General features: G+C 50.8%; 1 protein-coding gene across 4 annotated transcripts in view; it reads right to left on the bottom strand.

The window, feature by feature from the left end:
• The window catches only part of NCOA1 (nuclear receptor coactivator 1), a 369,979-nt gene that overhangs the window by 180,982 nt on the left and 169,284 nt on the right, over positions 1-19,713 (bottom strand). For 3 of the 4 annotated variants that reach the window (XM_088447564.1, XM_088447566.1, XM_088447567.1), the window contains exon 1: positions 4,810-4,971. The exons of the other annotated variant lie outside the window; for it this stretch is intronic. The gene's annotated coding sequence lies outside the window, so the exon portion shown is untranslated. Of the gene's footprint in view, positions 1-4,809; positions 4,972-19,713 lie in introns of those variants that run through there. 4 annotated transcript variants of the gene reach the window in all.

Genomic DNA, 19,713 nt, shown 5'->3' with positions numbered 1-19,713 from the left:
CCATGACTATCTACGGCCTGGCCTAAAACCGGTTCTATTTGTATTACCCGGTGAATGACCTGCAACTATCCAGATTCTGGACGCAAACTGCACGGCTCACGTTTCAGCTTCCAAAACCCTTTTTTTACGAGGGATTTTCCCCAAGGCCGCTGTCCAATGCATTAAGAAGCATGCAACTCAAACGCCTCTGCAAAGGTTGCTTGGCAACACATATGTGGGAGCTGTGTCATAATACAAGCAGTCAGCCAGGTAACAGCACATGCTGGAAGGAAGACCGGCAAAGACCCGCAGACATGACCGTGCACAGCAAAGGAGGGTCCGCGCTGCTCTGTGCGCGCTTCCCGAGTCCGTCCAACTGCACCTCCCACATGTGCTTGGACAGAAAACGCATCAATCTCTCTCCAAAACCACGAGTGACTAATGCACAGTAGAGACACCCAGAGGATTTCTGAAACGGTCGGCCAGATGCAGCTGTCATCCCAAAGGCGCAGTTTGCTGGTGACCCGGAGCCAGCTGCATCCTCAGACTGGTCAGGAAAGAGTTAAAAGCGGACTGAAGGAGGGAATGCACAATCCCAGCCGGCAGATGTGGGGTTAATACCGACAGAACGTGTTTAGCATGAAATGCATTTTTGCTTATTAACCCCCCGTTACGTCTGTGCTGCACTAAAATGAGGGCTTTCAGCCCCGCCTGTTGTACCATGTAGCAGCTGTCCTGGAACTTGTAGTTCCACAGTTCCTCCAACAATGCCTTAAAACCTCACCAAGGGAAAATCAAGCAAGACAGGAAATCTCTCAGATTTACCACTCCCAAAACCCCCTTGTGACACAGCAAAATATGATCTTACAGCCTGACAGCTGGAAAGGATACAACTCAAACTATAATTCTCAAATTCCTTTACCTATATCTGATCTGTGCGCTGTAGCGTTCCGCAAACCAAACCACAGGCAATTTGCAGCTACCCTATACCTACTGCAATCTGTCACCACCTCCGGGTTTTAGGGGGAACAAGTTGGAAGGCAAGGCCCCCTACCCATCCGCGCTGAAGACCTCTTTCTACACTGCCTGACCCCCGACCCCCCCCCCCCTAAACACACAAACCCACACCCCCAAAAACAATTGCTACCACTGGTTAGTAAAGCACTTCATATGTAATTATGTTTGACATGCACGATCACTGGCGTTTTCCCAACAGCAGTTAAAAAGCCTAAAAACCATGTACCTGGAAATGTTTGCTCCCTTGTTAAATAAATGTAACTATTGAATTTAAATCTTCCTAGATGCCTCAACGAACATGCCTAAAAAAAAAAAGTGATCAGTTACCCAGGGATAAGGCTTGATAAATTCCCATATTGTGTTAATGCAATATAATAAAATGACTACTACCAATTAGGCCCCCAGTAGACCGTAAAAGCCAGCGCAGCTATCCATTTTCTCCACTGATGCAGTTTTATTACATGTCACCATGTTAGGGTCGCGGTAACCTGCACAGCACCTAACGCTAGACACAGTGGAAGCTGTCATATTGTAGGCTGGCTACAACACTCATCAGAAGAGGGCCTTTCCGTTCCCTTGGAACCAGCACCTCATGAATATTAGTCAGGTCTCATGAATATTAAACAATAAGGACGGAGGTGGAGCCACAAAAAGGCGAACCTAGGGGTTGCCTTAGGTGCAATGTTTGGGGGGAAGGGGGGGGGGGGTCACTAAAAACCATCTAGTGTTATTAATGCCCCCGCTGAGCCTTAACACGTTATTTCTACTCTGGGTGAGTGGCATCTGCCTATGAGGTCACAGCCTAGCGCCACATTTCCAGTCAGTGGAGCAGTAGATACCACTCCATCTCCCATCTGCTAATATAAAGATCAGTGGGGAGTGGGAGCAATGAGTGGGGGTATCACTTCAGAGGGCAGGAGTTGGCTCCACGAGGTCTTATGCCAGCCATGACTAAGGGCTTCTATACTGTCAATGATTCTTGATAACTTGCAGGTTGAATTCTTATGAACGTTTGGTTCGGCCTACAGTATGGCTACCACCATTGTGCGAAGGCAGCGGGCGATCGTTAAATGTACGCACATCACAAAAGCTTGCAATAAAACCCTGAGTGACAAAAACGGACAGCAAAGTGGCAGACAGGGGTCTTCCAGAACAATTAACACTCTCTCCAATTGCTGAACAGATCATCTGCGATAACGGTTCATGTTTCTCGTCTTGTGGTTAAACAAATCAACATCCGAGGGCTCGCCCAGGCCTGCTGTCTTAGCACTTTTAAAAGCTCATTTGGAATTCATCAAGTGACAGTCGGCAGGTGACATTCTGTGAGCAACTCACCAGTTAGCATTTTAGAACGCATCCAACATCTCTCAGGTGATAAGGCGCTAAAGTAAGACAGACAGACCTCGCGAGAGGCGCATGCAGAACGCATCACTGACCCAACGCAGCAAGCGCGCAGCCGTTCTCCCAGTGTGTTCTGTATGGGAAAACCAATCTGCGACGCCTCTCAGCTTCCCCGCTGCACAAACAACTCGCCATCGGTCTGTATCGCAGGGAACGGCGGCATTATTTAATAGGAGTATAAGACTGACCCTAGCTCCAAATTGTATTGGAGCAAAAAACAGAAAGGAGGAGAAGGGGAGAGTTGAGCCCAAAGTTTTCTTTTCAAAGTGAAACGACAGATGTTAGCTAAAGTTGTGAGCTCACAAGAACTCGTTTTCCAAGCAGAAAGGCCACAGGATCCATAACAAATTGCAAATGTATGTTATCAGGTAATTATATATATATTCAGTTTATTCGATTCAGCTTTAATATAAGGCTGAATGTACCCTTATAATATATGCACGCCTATATATATATATATATATATATATATACACACACACACATATATATATATATATACACATACATATATATATATGCACAAACATATGTAATTGTATATAAACATACACAATTATATATATTTTTTTATATATTTATATATATATATATATATATACACACACACCTGTATAGTTATATGTATACAGATATATATATATATATATATATATATACACACATATATACATACTCACACATTGATATATTATACGATACAGATATAAAAGTGTGGATGCAGACATTAATAAACATGTCCATTATTTGAATCTGAGGGGCAGAGTACAGGAGACAAGACACACGGTGAGGTCTGTACACATCCCGCCACGACAAATGACCATGTTTTATATTTAGGATTTCCTATTAAGTGTTGAAGCACCAGCACCGGGTGTTACGTTTTGAGAAATAGACAATCAAAAAAAATAAAATGCGAGAACCCCACTGAACATCATGCATGACAGCACAGCACAGCACAGCACAGCACAGCACAGCAGGAAATTGCTCAATACGTTTGCACCCAAAAAAAAAAATCATTATCCATTTCCATAACCTCTGTCCTGCTAAAGAGAAGAGAGGTGGGTTCCGTGGGGGTTAAAAAAAAAAAAAAAAAGAAAAAGTTGCTTTGCAAGGCGCCGGCTTACACCATGCAGAAGTTGACAGAATTTAGGAGTGACAGCGAGGGAAGCCTCAGTCACGGCAGTGGTACAACAAGCATGACCATTGCTCAAGTTCACCGAGCCCGTAGAGAACGGCATAAACGTATCCACAGGCGCAGCAGTGACTGACCGAACCCCGACTCCCGCTGTCGTGTGGAATCTCTGCAGCACGCTCATTGGGTTTTAGGGGTGATGGATGGATCAAATACAGTCGTGAGCGGGGGAAATCTCCGGCACAGGAAAAAGGCGTTCAGCAAACTGGTGCTCAGCGTGCCACCGCAGCCACCGCAGCCTAAAGACTCTCCTTATGCAAGTGCACCATCAGGGCAGCCAGGCCAGACCGGTGCTGCACAGGTTAAACTGGGTGCTGGAGAGGATTCCAAAAAAAAAATACTTTAATCTTCTGGAAACGAGGCACTGGCCTACTTACGCCTTCCTCTGCCAGGGGAGGGTAGGGGGGCCTGCAAGTCACAGCACAAGAGGGAGGGGAGGGGGGGGGGGGGGGGGGGGGGTTGCACGCCTCGGCCAGGATCTAAAGCGTTAATAATCTCCACTAGCCCTGCACGCTGCTGAGTAATCCATCAAGGAAGGGGTTAAGAATGCATGCTGTGCCCGCCACACAGCCCCTACAGCCCTGCCATTAAAATAAAACAAAAAAGGGGGCTACGGTGGGTGGGCACGTCTTCTCCAGAGCCCTGCAGCTGTGGCCGGCATGTGAATCTAATACGGCATACCCTGCAGCGGCGGAGACAGAGCGGCGTGCGAACGGTCTGCAGATCCCAGGCAGATTAACCTGCAACGCGCACGGGGTAATCCCAAACAGCCAGACCCAAGCCCGGAGCTCCCCTCCCAGATTAAAACTCATCGCCGGCCCTTAACTCCTGCGGCGACCTGCGTTTTGCCCGCGATTCCAGAGCGCAGCGAACAGCACCTTTCCACATCGTCCACCCCTTAACCCACGCTCAGCCGAGAGGTCAGGCTCCTTCTGCAAAGACAGGACCTGGCCATCGCTGCCATGAAACGGTTAAGAACAAAAATAAATAAATAATAATTGCAATTCTCCCAGCGCCTGGCCCCGGCCAATGCATTGCGGCCAGCGGCATAAACATGGCCCCAAAGTAGACTTTACCCCTTTCCATACGTTCCGTCTGCTCCTCCACCACAATGCAAAATAATTAGTGCAACAGAGAGACAATGGGGTTGGGGAGGTCTAATAATAATAATAATAATAATAATAATAATAATAAATGCAGCGAAATAACGTGCATCTTACATTTGCCCAGGTAGGTGAGCGGATCACGGACAGTGGCAGGCTGCTTTGTCATTGAGGCTTGTCCTGTATATATTGCTTCCTTCTCAACGTTTAGCTTTTTTTTTTTTTTTTCAGAGATCTTTCCCAGAGAACTCTGGGTAAACTGGCTACACAAGTTCCTTCTCATAGTGTTTACAATTGCATCACAGAACTGGCAGTTCCCCTCCTTTTAAAGGGCCAGCCTCGCTCTGTCGCTGGGAGAGAGAAAGTTCAGGGTTAAAGGTGCATACACACTGGGCGATATGCTCCCTGAGCGATATCGTCTAGTGTTGTCCCCGGCAGGCTGTGCTCAATGTCGTTCATGACATTGAGCACAGCCGCTGAACGATATCATTAGCGATATCGTTCAGCGCCGGGCTCTCTCCCCCATTCCCTGACATGCAGCAACCTGACGAGGTCGTCAGGTTGGCCTGCATGTCAGCCCGATGAACGAGGATGACGAACGACCCGCCGGAACGCGCGTCGTCGTCATCGTTCATCTTTTTTGTGTTAAAAATGGACGATAAAGTGGACGACTGAACGATAACGATGTCGTTATCGTTCAGTCGTCCACTTTAATCGCCCAGTGTGTACGCACCATTACTGTAGTCTGGGAACGTACAGAACGCGGTCACTTTTCTGTTAGATCAGGCCGATGCTGTACAGGTTGAGTCTCCCATAGCCAAATATTCCGAAATACGGAATATTTTCGGCATGACTGAGAAAGTGAAACCTTTGCTTTCTGATAGTTTAATGTGCACAAGCTTTGTTTAAAGCACAGAATTATTAATATACAGTATAAAGTAACCTTCAGGCTGTGTGTATAAGGTGTACAGTATATGAAACATAAATGAATTTCATGTATGTACACAACCTTTTTTGGAATCACAAAATTATTAAAACTATTGTATAAAATGACCTGCAGGCTGTGTGTATAAGGTGTATATAGAACATAAATGCATTCTTTGTTTAGATTTGGGTCCCATTCCCAAGAGATTTCATTATGGTATGCAATTATTCCATAATACGGAATATTCCGATATCCAAAATACCCTGGTCCCAAGCATTTTGGATATGGGAGACTCAACCTGTAACTACATATACATACATTATATATATATATATATTTATATTTATATATATATAGTATGTATACATATTTCTATATTATTTGTATGCTTTTTTACGACTGTAGTTGTATTACTTTAACCATTCAAAAACTTCAAAAATTGCATAATTATAGCAATAATGTAAAGCAGTCTTCCCCTTGTAAACTCTCTCTCACTATATAGCGCAAAAGAGATTAGGCAGTCAATAGTGAGAAAGATGCTTGATAATAACTAAGATTAATTAAATAAGTGAGTAATACAAACACAGCAAAAATGGCCGCCTCCTAGCACAGGACAATGGCCCTCATTCAGAGCCGTACGCTCTGAGCAGAGCGCACGCTCTGCATGAGGGCCGGGCTCCTTTTTCATGGAGCGTCCTCCTGGACGCTCGTATAGCTGTGGGTCACCACCCACAGGCTATACGAGCGTGCATTTTGATGGCCGCGATGGTCGTGACCATCGCGACCATCGAAATTGCGAGCCGGAGCCTGCGGTTGAGGTTTTCAACCGCAAGCTCCGGAGTGATTTTGGCTCTATCAGAGCCAAAATCACTCCCACTGACATCACTAGTGATGTCAGTGGGCCGGCTTCTGACGGGAGGCGTTCCCGTGGGAACGCCCCCGTCAGGGAGGTACGCACCCGGCACGCCCACCAAAGGGGGCGTGCTGTCAATCAACATTGACAGCACGCCCCCTTTGATCGGACACAACGAGCGAAGGAAAGTCCTTCGCTCGTCGTGTCTGGCGCATGCGCACGACGGAGCTCCCTCCGTCGTGCGCATGCTCAGTGCAGACCATCGACCCACTTGCGAGCGTACAGCCGCTCGCGAGTGGGTCTGAATCAGGCCCAATGTACACCTGCTCAGTGCACAGTAAGGAGATCTGTGAAAACGCAAAGAAACGACAAGGGCGCCATACAGGCATATGTCTGCATACCAGGCAATGGATGTAAATGTGTCCGTCGAAGTGATATTTCTTATAAGCATTGGTCAAATCTACAATGGGTGCAGGGTGCGCGGTACGGAGGGGCCTATAACCAATACCTTTCAGCCGCCGCTGAAGAAATCTCCGGGAAAATGACATCTTCCCGAAGACTTCCGCCATGCGCAATACATAAATCACCAGGAAAATGCTGGGAACGCCGGATTGCAGATGGGCCTCGATTTGCCCCTGTAATCGGGGGTTTTCCTCCGAAGAATTTGGCAGCGCCAAATAAATAGGATAATAGAAATTGTGTAGCAGGTTCACACCTGTGCACATTGGTTGCTGTGATTTGTTATACAGTTTATAATCTGTTATAAGAAAGATACAACACAACCAGAAAATGTCTTGTACATACTTTGAATAACTTGTATTAACCTTTACAAGTATGAGACTCTTTGCAGGTGTTTTTCACTCTTACGGTTTCCTAGTTTTTATTCCTTCCTTGTAGTTTTAGCCCAGTGATAATTGTGTATCAAAACTTCTATATAATATACTTAATTGCTTAAACTGGTCCCAGAGAAGTGGTGGAGCTAACCCCCCCCTCGGCATTTCTATAATAAAGAGACAGTGCGTGTCGTAGGTGCGCGCCGAAAAAAAGGTGTCGTGGTCTCAAAAGATAGGGGCGTGGTCACCCAATAGTATTCCCAATTCAAATGAGAACACAGAGTAGCACAATCTTATTCACATTACACCGCACATGGGCCCTCATTCAGAGCCGCTCGTTCCGAGCGATGTTTGCACATCTGTGCATGCGTACGGTTTTTAGTACGCATGCGCGAACCAGTCAGTGCGGCCGAAAATCGTTTGTACGCTATATAGCGAGTGCCTGCTATTTTGAGTGACAGAATGAGGCGTATGTGGGTGGTAACAGGGGAAGGTGCTTGAAAAGGGGGGAGTGGAATTCGAACGCAGGCGTGCTTAAAGGTCAAAACGGGCGTTTTAAGGGTGTGCATAATTAATCCAGCAGCGTCATTAACCACGTCACTTGGTTTTTTTAAACTCAGAACTGCTCGCAAAATAGCGGTTGAAAAAACCAACCACAAGAATAGCGAGCAGTTCATACGCTGTACGATGTACTCGATTAATCAAATAAATAGCGGACATGACGTATGGTGCGAGCGGCCAGGGGGCGTTTTTATCAAATAAACGAGCGTATGTTTTGCTCGCTCGTTCAGACTTAGAGGTGTGAACAGACTGCAATTTGCGAACGGATCATTTGAATAGCCACCCCTTGTTTTTGAACGAACGACCGCAAATAGCGAACGGCTCTGAATGAGGGCCATAGTGCCCCTGATTCTCATTACACCACATAGTAACGTCCTTTATTCATGTTATGACACACAGCAGTGCCTCTTATACACAATGTCCACATTAGTGCCCCTAATACACATACAGCCCACAGTAGTAGTGCCCCTTATACAATGCCCACAGTAGTAGTGCCCCTAATAACAAGAGATATGGTAAGAACTTACCTTTGTTATCTCTGTTTCTTTGAAGTCCATAGGGTTCACAGGGTGACCTTGGGGTATAGCTGGATCCTGGATCCTCGGGCACCACGGAGTTAAAGCTTTTAGCTGCTCCCAGGATGCACTTGGGTCCATCCTCCTCTATACCCCGCCCCCGAGCCACAGGCACCTCAGTTGGTAAGCAGCCCAGGCCGGAGGAGGAGACGAAACAGAGAGAAGGAAGACTGGAACACACAAGAATCATACTCACAGAAATGGGAGACGGAAAACCGGTGACCAGTCACAGAGCCCATATGAAGCCAGGTGCGTCAGGGCGGGTGCCCTGTGGACCCTATGGACTTCGTAGAAACAGAGATAACAAAGGTAAGTTCTTACCATATCTCTTGTTTTCTACTTCAGGGTCCATAGGGGTCCACAGGGTGACCTTGGGGATGTCCCAAAGCAGTCCAACTAAGGGTGGGGACGCTCCTGTGCTGATAGGAGAACCTGGCGCCCAAAGGATGCATCCTGAGAGGCAAAGGTGTCAAACTCATAGAACCTCAAAAAGGTCTGAATGGAAGACCAGGTGGCCGCCTTACACAGCTGAACAGCAGAGGCGCCACGGCTAGCAGCCCAAGAAGGGCCCATAGACCGAGTGGAATGAGCCTTAACAGAGGCTGGAACAGGTAAACCCTCCTGCATATAAGCCTCAATAATAACAGAACGAAGCCAACGGGCTAGAGTCTGTTTGTTGGCAGGCCAACCCCTCTTGTGAAAACCGAAGAGGACAAACTAAAGAAGCCTCCCCAGCCGAAAGATCAGGCGACTGAAAGGCTGGTACAACAATGTCCTGATTAATGTGGAACCTGGAAACCACCTTAGGCAGGAAATCAGGACGAGTGCGAAGCACCGCTCTGTCCTGATGAAAAACCAGAAAAGGGGAACAACAGGAAAGCGCCCCCAAATCCGAAACCCTCCTGGCAGAAGCAATTGCCAAGAGGAAAACAGTCTTAAAAGTTAGCCACTTGAGCTCCACTGACTCCAAGGGCTCTGGCAGCCCCCACTTGTCCACGAGCAGTTGGAATACCCCTGGATGAAGCGACCATTCCCCGGGATGCACGTCGTAACGGCTGAGGAAGTCCGCCTCCCAATTGAGGACTCCCGGGATGAAGACTGCCGAGAGAGCTGGAAGATAGCGCTCCGCCCAAGCCAGGACGCAGGACACCTCCGACATCGCAGCTCGACTGCGAGTCCCTCCCTGGTGATTGATGTACGCCACCGTGGTGGCGTTGTCCGACTGCACCTGAACGGCCCTTCCGTGAAGAGCGGTACCGGACGACTGCAGGGCTCTGTACACTGCCCGCAGTTCCAGGATGTTGATGGGAAGAATCGCTTCCTCGGCCGACCAACGACCGTGAAGTGACAAGGAGCCTGTCACCGCTCCCCAACCCCGGAGACTGGCATCTGTCGTGAGCAGAACCCATTCCGGGATCCAAAAGGGGCGCCCCTCGAGGAGATGAGCCGTCTGTAGCCACCAGGCCAGGGACAGACGCACCTCCGAGGACAACACCAGCATCTGAGAGCGGATCCTGTGTGGCAATCCGTTCCATTCCGAAAGAATCAGCCTCTGCAGGGGCCTGGAATGGAACTGGGCAAACTCCACCATGTCGAATGCCGACACCATGAACCCCAAAACTCTCATCGCTGAGTGCACCGACACTCTGCCACTGCTCAGACAACTGTGAATCCGCAGCTGTAAGGAGGAGACCTTCTCTGGAGTCAGAAAAATCCGTTGCTGACGAGAGTCCAGCAGGGCCCCCAAATGAACCATCCGCTGTGATGGGATGAGGGAGGACTTCTTCCAGTTGATCAACCACCCGTGCGCCTGTAGACAAGCGACTGTCAGGTGGAGATGCTGGATCAGTACCTCCGGGGAGCTTGCCAGCAAGAGGAGGTCGTCTAGATACGGTAGCAACCGTATCCCCTGGCTCCGAAGGTGAGCCGCCATGACCACCATCACCTTGGTAAATACCCTTGGTGCCGTGGAGAGGCCAAAGGGTAGAGCCCTGAATTGGTAGTGGTTGTGGAGAATAGCAAACCGCAGAAACCGTTGGTGCGATGTTGCTATAGGCACATGGAGGTAGGCGTCCTGGATATCCAGGGAGACCATATAATCCCCCGGTTGCATCGCCGGAATGATGGAACGCAAAGTTTCCATCCTGAATTTGGGAACCCTGAGAAATCTGTTCAGGGACTTCAAATTGAGGATGGGGCGATGAGAGCCATTGGGTTTCTGCACCAGAAACAGCGTAGAGTAATACCCCATACCACGTTGAGATTGTGGTACGGGTATAATGACCCCCGCCATCAGCAAGGCCTCTATGGCTTCCTGAACCTGCAAGGCCTTGGTTTTGTCCTGAGAAGGACTCGTGTAAAAAAACTGGCGAGGCGTCCTGTGCTGAAAAGACAGGGCATACCCCTGGGAGACCACTGCTCGCACCCAGGCATCCGTGGTGGCATTGTGCCAGCACTGGGCGAATTGAAGAAGTCGGCCTCCCACTCTGGGGTCCCCCAGAGGGAGGCCCATCCCATCATGCAGAAGGCTTATCTTCTTGCTTGGAAGAAGGGCGCCTAGCACTCCAGGCTTGCTTCTTTGGCTTTGAGGCGGTCTTGGTTGCGGACTGCCTCGGGAAGGACTGACCCTTTGCCTTGCCCTGAACCCGAAAGGAGCGAAAGGCCGAGCTCCGGACCTTAGCAGGTGTCGTAGCTGAAGGGAGGAAGGCTGACTTGGACTTTGCCAGGGTATCCACTATTTTGTCCAGGTCCGGACCAAATAGTAACTCTACATTAACAGATAAGGCCTCCAAGCCTTTCTTTGAATCAGCGTCTGCTCTCCAAGACCTCAACCACAAGGATCTGTGAGCAGACACTGCTGCCGCCGAAACCCTAGAGGTCAGCAGGCTAGCATCCAAAGATGCTTCTCCAATGTAGGAAGCAGCATCTCTCATCTGTCCTAACAATGCCCTCTGGACATCCGGAGCTTCATCCGGAAACGTATCCTCCAAGGCGTTGGCCCAACCCTCAATGGCCTTGGCCACCCAGGAGATGGCCATGTACGGCCGGGCTACAGCCCCTGAGAGAGAATAAATAGACTTTAGACAAGTCTCCACCTTCCTGTCCGTAGGATCCTTCAGCGAGGATATAGACGGCAATGGCAAAGTAGCACTCCTGATGAGGCGTGTTACATGGGAATCAACCGCAGGCGGAGTTTCCCATTTCTTACAATGCGCCTCCGGAAACGGATAATTGGACGCCAACCGCTTCTGTGGCAGGAATCGCTTACTGGGTGTCTGCCAGGCCACCGCCATGTGATCAGACAAGGGGAACGTTGCAGAGGTAACCTTAGCTTTTTTAAAACTAGGATACCTCGACTTGGGAGCGGGTGCCTCATTCTCAATCAGAAGAATGGCCCGCACCGCCCTAACCAGAGCCCGCACATTGATGGAAGACTTAGTGTCTACCTCCTGGACTAAGGCATCTGAGGCTGAGTCATCCTGCACCTCACCATCATCCGAGGACCCCTCAGAGTCCAAAAAATGTGCAGCCTGCGCCATAACTGTGCGTTTAGATGCCCCGGAGGGCACGTCACTGCGCAACATCGACTGAAAAGCCGAAGATGCTGCCGCCAAATCTTGGACAGTGTGGGAAAGCGCATCCACCCAGGGTGGATTAGCTGCCACAGGAGCCTGAAACGGCACCACAGCCTGCTGCGCCACAGGGGTGGACTGTATATACATTGGCAACCCCGCATAGGGACCAACAGGCTGAGACCCCGGAGGAGTCTGCAATAATTGTGGGACACCCGGGGAATGGGGGATGGTAGGCTGGGGCAACGCCCTAGTAGGGACGGCAGTCGGGACCGACAGACGGTCCGCGATGGACACCAGCACCTGGGAAAACATCGCCCATGGTGGCTCCTGCGACATAGGAGGTTTAGACGCACCAGGGATCGCCTGGCACCGTCCGCACAGGCCGTCCTGCGACAAATCCTCCCTATCCACTCCTGCAGAACAGCGCCTGCAGGAGAACAATACCGGAGCCATGGAGTGCTCAATCTCCTCCTCAGACATGACTTAGGAAGAAAACGTGCGCACTCACCCGTGTGCTGGACAACTGCCCACAATATGGTACTGTGTAGCACACCACTGTATGTGACGGACCTCACAAATACGTGATTTATATAGGCGAGGTCTGTAGAAACGCCCCTCCCCGCACACCTGTAGGGCTTGTAGGAGAAGGAAAGGGATAGGTATAGGCTGACAGTAAGTAGAAATTAGCACAGACAGGCAGCACTAGCAAAAGTCACATACCATGCAGGAAGATATACTCACTGCACCTTTCCACTACAATCAACCTGCCCAGATTTAGTGTCTGGGCAGGTGCTCCCTGGAGATCTGTGCCGCCACAGAGAAAATAGCTGCTGGAGACCTCAGAGGAGGAGTGGCCCGAGTATCTGCAGCTCAGCGACGCCAGACTACGTGCTGAAAGGCGCGCTGAGCTGAGGGGAGGAGCCGCTAGACAGGGAAGGCTTGCTCCCCTGGCTAGCATATTAACCCCCAAGGTTGCCGGCATCCCGCTTGCCGCTTTATTCACCCTGGTGGTCTAGTGGTCTGGCGGGGTATGCCTCCACTGGAGGGGGAGCCCGCCGCCACCGCTAGTGCCCCCGGTCTGTCCCCTAGAACCGGGGGCATGGGACTGCATTTAAGAGGAACCCGCTAACCGCCGCTAATCAGCGGTGCGCGGCTTACCTTGTTCTCCCCGGCGTTTCCGGCAGCAGTCCCGGGGGAAACCAGAGTCCGGCTAGTACAGACTCTGGCTTCCCCCGCCGCGATCCCCAGTTCAGTGCTGGCGTCGCGGCGCCAGCAGGGAGAAGGAGCGGCAGCGTGGGCGTCTGTACAGACAGCCCATTGCTGCCGCTCTGGAGAAAAAAACTATAGTTAAAAAAATAAATAAATAAATTTAACTGTTAAAAAAGAAAAGCTTTAGGGGGCTGCTCCTGCAGTCCCCCCCCCGCAGGGTGACCCGACTCCAGCCGGGCACCATCTTAAACTGAGGTGCCTGTGGCTCGGGGGCGGGGTATAGAGGAGGATGGACCCAAGTGCATCCTGGGAGCAGCTAAAAGCTTTAACTCCGTGGTGCCCGAGGATCCAGGATCCAGCTATACCCCAAGGTCACCTTGTGGACCCCTATGGACCCTGAAGTAGAAACACATACTGCCCACAGTAGTAGTGCCCCTTATACAATGCCCACAGTAGTAGTGCCCCTAATGCAACGTCCACTGTTGTGGTGCCCCTTATGCAGTGCCCCCAGTAGTGATGCCCTTTATGCAGTGCCCCAGTAGTGGTGCCCCTTATGCAGTGCCCACAGTGGTAGTGCCCCTAATGCAGTGCCCCCAGGAGTGGTGCCCCTTTTGCATTGCCCCCTATGCAATGCCCCCAGTACTAATTCCCCGTAGTAATGCCCCCTGTACTAGTGCCACCTGCAGAAGTAATGCCCCCAAATAGAAATGTCCCCTGTAGTAGTGCCCCCAGCGGTAATTTCCCCTGCAGTAATGCCTCCAATAGTAATGCCCCTTTGGAAGTAATGCCCCCTGTAAAAGAAATGCCCGCTGTAGAAGTAAATGCCCCCAATAGAAATGTCCCCTGCAGTAATGCCCCCTTTAGAAGTAGTGCCCCCTTTAGAAGTAATGCCCCCTGCAGTAGTGCCACACACTCATACAACATTTTTTTTACAATACATACCATAATCCACGCTCTTGGCTGCTCCTTGGAACTATGGGAGGGACGTCAAGACGTCTCCCCCATAGTGCACACTGCGGAGTAATGTGACGATCATTTTTTGTGTCGACCATTTTCATGCCGACCATTTGTACCTGTCGACCTTCTTACATGTCGACCTTTAGTGTGTCGACCTTTTGTACCTGTCAACATATTGACTGTCTAACATCTGAGGTCTATCGAGACATTGTCTAACTATTTACTGTATATCTACAGTCTAGAACCCGTGAGGCTATGGGGGCAGTGTGTGTGAGTGAGGCTATGAGGGCAGTGTGTGTGAGTGAGGCTATGGGGGCAGTGTGTGTGTGTGTGAGGCTATGGGGCAGTGTGTGTGTGAGGCTATGGGGGCTGTGTGTGAGTGAGGCTATGGGGGCTGCGTGTGTGAGGCTATGGGGGCAGTGTCTGTGTGTGAGGCTATGGGGCAGCGTGCATGAGTGAGGCTATGGGGCAGTGTGTGTGTGAGGCTATGGGGCAGCGTGCATGAATGAGGCTATGGGGCAGTTTGTGTGAGGCTATGGGGGCAGTGTGTGTGTGAGGCTATGGGGCAGCGTGCATGAATGAGGCTATGGGGGCAGTGTGTGTGTGAGGCTATGGGAGCAGCATGTGTGTGAGGCTATGGGGCAGTGTCTGTGTGTGAAGCTATGGGGCAGCGTGCATGCATGAGGCTATGGGGCAGTGTGTGTGTGTGAGGCTATGGGGGCAGTTTGTGTGTGTGAGGCTATGGGGGCAGTGTGTGTGTGAGGCTATGGGGGCAGCGTGCATGAGTGAGGCTATGGGAGCAGCGTGTGTGTGAGGCTATGGGGGCAGCATGTGTGAGGCTATGGGGGCAGCATGTGTGTGTGAGGCTATGGGGGCCGCGTGTGTGTGAGGCTATGGGGGCCGCGTGTGTGTGAAGCTATGGGGCAGTGTGTGTGTGAGGCTATGGGGGCAGTGTGTGTGTGAGGCTATGTGGGGCAGTGTGTGTGTGTGCGTCTATGGGGGCAGTGTGTGTGTGAGGCTATGGGGGCAGTGAGTGTGTAAGGCTATGGGAGCAGTGTGTGTGTGAGGCTATGGGGGCAGTGTGTGTGTGAGGCTATGGGGCAGTGTGTGTGTGAGGCTATGGGGGCAGTGTGTGTGAGGCTATGGGGTTAGTGTGTGTGTGAGGCTATGGGGGCAGTGTGTATGAGGCTATGGGGCAGTGTGTGTGTGCGTCTATGGGGGCAGTGTGTGTGTGTGAGGCTATGGGGCAGCATGCATGTGTGAGGCTATGGGGCAGTGTGTGTGTGTGTGTGAGGCTATGGGGCAGCATGCATGTGTGAGGCTATGGGGCAGTGTGTGTGAGGCTATCGGGGCAGTGTGTGTGAGGCTATGGGGGCCGCGTGTGTGTGAAGATATGGGGGCAGTGTGTGTGTGTGAGGCTATGGGGGCAGTGTGTGTGTGCGTCTATGGGGGCAGTGTGTGTGTGTGCGTCTATGGGGGCAGTGTGTAGGTGAGGCTATGGGGCAGTGTGTGTGTGTGCGTCTATGGGGGCAGTGTGTGTGTTAGGCTATGTGGGGCAGTGTGTGTGTGAGGCTATGGGGCAGCGTGTGTGTGAGGCTAAGGGGGCAGCGTGTGTGTGAGGCAATGCGGGCCGCGTGTGTGTGAGGCTATGGGGGCAGTGTGTGTGTGAGGCTATGGGGCAGTGTGTGTGTGTGAGGCTATGGGGGCAGTGTGTGTGAGGCTATGGGGGCAGTGTGTGTGTGAGGCTATGGGGCAGTGTGTGTGTGTGAGGCTATGGGGGCAGTGTGTGTGAGGCTATGGGGGCAGTGTGTGTGTGAGGCTATGGGGGCAGTGTGTGTGTGAGGCTATGGGGGCAGTGTGTGTGTGCGTCTATGGGGGCAGTGTGTGTGTGAGGCTATGAGGCAGCATGTGTGTGTGAGGCTATGGGGCAGCATGCATGTGTGAGGCTATGGGGCAGTGTGTGTGTGTGAGGCTATGGGGCAGTGTGTGTGTGTGAGGCTATGGGGCAGCATGCATGTGTGAGGCTATGGGGCAGTGTGTGTGTGAGGCTATGGGGGCAGTGTGTGTGAGGCTATGGGGCAGTGTGTGTGTGCGTCTATGGGGGCAGTGTGTGTGTGTGAGGCTATGGGGCAGCATGCATGTGTGAGGCTATGGGGCAGTGTGTGTGTGTGAGGCTATGGGGCAGCATGCATGTGTGAGGCTATGGGGCAGTGTGTGTGAGGCTATGGGGGCAGTGTGTGTGAGGCTATGGGGGCCTCGTGTGTGTGAAGATATGGGGGCAGTGTGTGTGTGTGAGGCTATGGGGGCAGTGTGTGTGTGAGGCTATGGGGGCAGTGTGTGGGTGAGGCTATGGGGGCAGTGTGTGTGAGGCTATGGGGGCAGTGTGTGTGAGGCTATGGGGACAGTGTGTGTGTGAGGCTATGGGGGCAGTGTGTATGTGAGGCTATGGGGCAGTGTGTGTGTGCATCTATGGGGGCAGTGTGTGTGTGTGAGGCTATGGGGCAGCATGCATGTGTGAGGCTATGGGGCAGTGTGTGTGTGTGAGGCTATGGGGCAGCATGCATGTGTGAGGCTATGGGGCAGTGTGTGTGTGAGGCTATGGGGGCCGCGTGTGTGTGAAGATATGGGGGCAGTGTGTGTGCGTGAGGCTATGGGGGCAGTGTGTGTGTGCGTCTATGGGGGCAGTGTGTGTGTGTGCGTCTATGGGGGCAGTGTGTGTGGGTGAGGCTGTGGGGGCAGTGTGTGTGTGCGTCTATGGGGGCAGTGTGTGTGTTAGGCTATGTGGGGCAGTGTGTGTGTGAGGCTATGGGGCAGTGAGTGTGTAAGGCTATGGGGCAGTGTGTGTGTGAGGCTATGGGGGCAGTGTGTGTGTGAGGCTATGGGGGCCGCGTGTGTGTGAGGCTATGGGGGCAGTGTGTGTGTGAGGCTATGGGGCAGTGTGTGTGTGTGTGAGGCTATGGGGGCAGTGTGTGTGAGGCTATGGGGGCAGTGTGTGTGTGAGGCTATGGGGCAGTGTGTGTGTGTGAGGCTATGGGGGCAGTGTGTGTGTGAGGCTATGGGGGCAGTGTGTGTGAGGCTATGGGGACCGCGTGTGTGTGAAGATATGGGGGCAGTGTGTGTGTGTGAGGCTATGGGGGCAGTGTGTGTGTGCGTCTATGGGAGCAGCATGTGTGTGAGGCTATGGGGGCAGTGTGTGTGTGTGAGGCTATGGGGGCAGTGTGTGTGTGAGGCTATGGGGGCAGTGTGTGTGTGAGGCTATGGGGGCAGCGTGTGCGGAAGAGCGAATAGAGAGGGATAGTGTGTGTGTGTCTGTGTATGTATGTATGTATGTGCTGCAGGTCTGGCACTCCCATACAAACTTATACCCCCACAATAAATCCATACATACATCAAAGGTGCAGCACTCAGGAAAAATATACATATTATAAACGTAGATAGATAGATAGATGAGAGAGATAGATAGATAGGCATTCGGTATGAAAAGCCGGCTGCCGCATGACCGGCAGTTCGATTCCCGGCTGCGGCAGCCCGGCAGCGGAAGCCCGACAGTGCTGGATATCCCAATCGTCCCTAAGGTAAGTACTTACTAACCTAACCAACCCCCCTAACCCTAACCCTCCTTAGGGGTGCCTAACCCTAACCTCCCCTTCCCCGCTGCCTAAACCTACGTCCCCCGGGGGGGTGCCTAACCCTAAGTTCCCCCCGCGGGTGCCTAACCCTCCCTCCCACTAGCCTAACCCTCCCTCCCACTAGCCTAACCCTCCTGGGGGGGTGTCTAACCCTAATTCCCCCCGGGTGCCCTAAACCTTACCCTCCCCCCCTGCGGCTGTCCGCTCGCGGCACCCGGCATCCCTTCGATCGGGATGTCGGGCGCCTGTCTCCCGGCATCAGGAAAATGACAGGCATCTAGATTTTAGCCGTCTGTCATTTAAGCCTAGGCAGGTTAGAGGATTCGGAAAGCCGGTGGTCGGGATTGCGGCCGCCGGCTTCCTAAACGTATCCCGATACATAGAGAGATAGATAGATAGCTATGAGATAGATAGATATATATAGATATATATATATATACATATACAGTCAGGTGCATAAATATTGGGACATTGACAGAATTTTCATATTTTGGCCTCTATTCACCACCACAATGGCTTTGAAATAAACAAACAAGATGTGCTTTAACTGCAGACTTTCAGATTTAATTTGAGGGTAATTAAATCAGGTGAACGGTGTAGGAATTACAACGGTTTCTATATGTGCCTCCCACTTTTTAAGGGACCAAAAGTAATGGGACTAATAACTGAAAAGCTATTTCATGGACAGGTGTGGGCTATTCCCTCGTTATTTCATTATAAATTAAGCAGGTAAAAGGTCTGGAGTTGATTCTAGGAATGACATTTGCATTTGGAATCAGTTGCTGTCGACTCTCAATATGAGATGCAAAGAGCTGTCACTATCAGTGAAGCAAGCCATCATTAGGCTGAAAAATCAAAACAAACCCATCAGAGAGATAGCAAAAACATTAGGTGTGGCCAAATCAACTGTTTGAAACATTCTTAAAAAGAAAGAACGCACCGGAGAGCTCAGCAACACCAAAAGACGCGGAAGACCACAGAAAACAACTGTGGTGGATGACAGAAGAATTATTTCCCTGGTGAAGAAAAACCCCTTCACAACAGTTGCCCAAATCAAGAACACTCTCCAGGAGGTAGATTTATATGTGTCAAAGTGAATATAGAGGGTTCACCACAAGATCTAAACCATTGCTGTGCCTCAAAAACAGGAAGACCAAATTAGAGTTTGCCAAACAACATCTAAAAAAGCCATTACAGTTCTGGAACAACATCCTATGGACATATGAGACAAAGATCAACTTGTACCAGAGTGATGGGAAGAGAAGAGTATGGACAAGGAAAGGAACTGCTCATGATCCAAAACATACCACCTCATCAGTGAAGCATGGTGGTGGTAGTGTCATGGCGTGGGCATGTATGGCTGCCAATGGAACTGGTTCCCTTGTATTTATTGATGATGTGACTGCTGACAAAAGCAGCAGAATGAATTCTGAAGTGTTTCGGGCAATATTATATGCTCATATTCAGTCAAATGCTTCAGAACTCATTGGACGGCGCTTCACAGTGCAGATGGACAATGACCCGAAGCACACTGCAAAAGCAACCAAAGAGTTTTTTAAGGCTAGTAAGTGGAATGTTATGCAATGGCCAAGTCAATCCCCTGACCTGAATCTGATTGAGCATGCATTTCACTTAATGAAGACAAAACTGAAGGGAAAATGCCCCAAGAAAAGCAGGAACTGAAGACATTTGCAGTAGAGGCCTGGCAGAGCATCACCAGGGATGAAACCCAGCGTCTGGTGATGTCTAAGCCGTTTCCAGACTTCAGGCTATAATTGCATGCAAAGGATTTGCAACAAAGTATTGGCGCCCCCCCTCCCCATTTTTTAAATAGGAACATAATGCACCTGTAATAGGGCCATGACCTCACGGGGAAGGGCCAGTGAAGAGATGGGGGAGGCCAG

Source organism: Taudactylus pleione, unplaced genomic scaffold (assembly GCF_031769625.1).
Source record: "Taudactylus pleione unplaced genomic scaffold, aTauple2 ptg000434l, whole genome shotgun sequence".
NCBI lineage: Eukaryota > Metazoa > Chordata > Amphibia > Anura > Myobatrachidae > Taudactylus > Taudactylus pleione.
The sequence above is the reverse complement of the archived record's forward strand: the minus strand, read 5'-3'. Positions and strand labels throughout refer to the sequence as shown.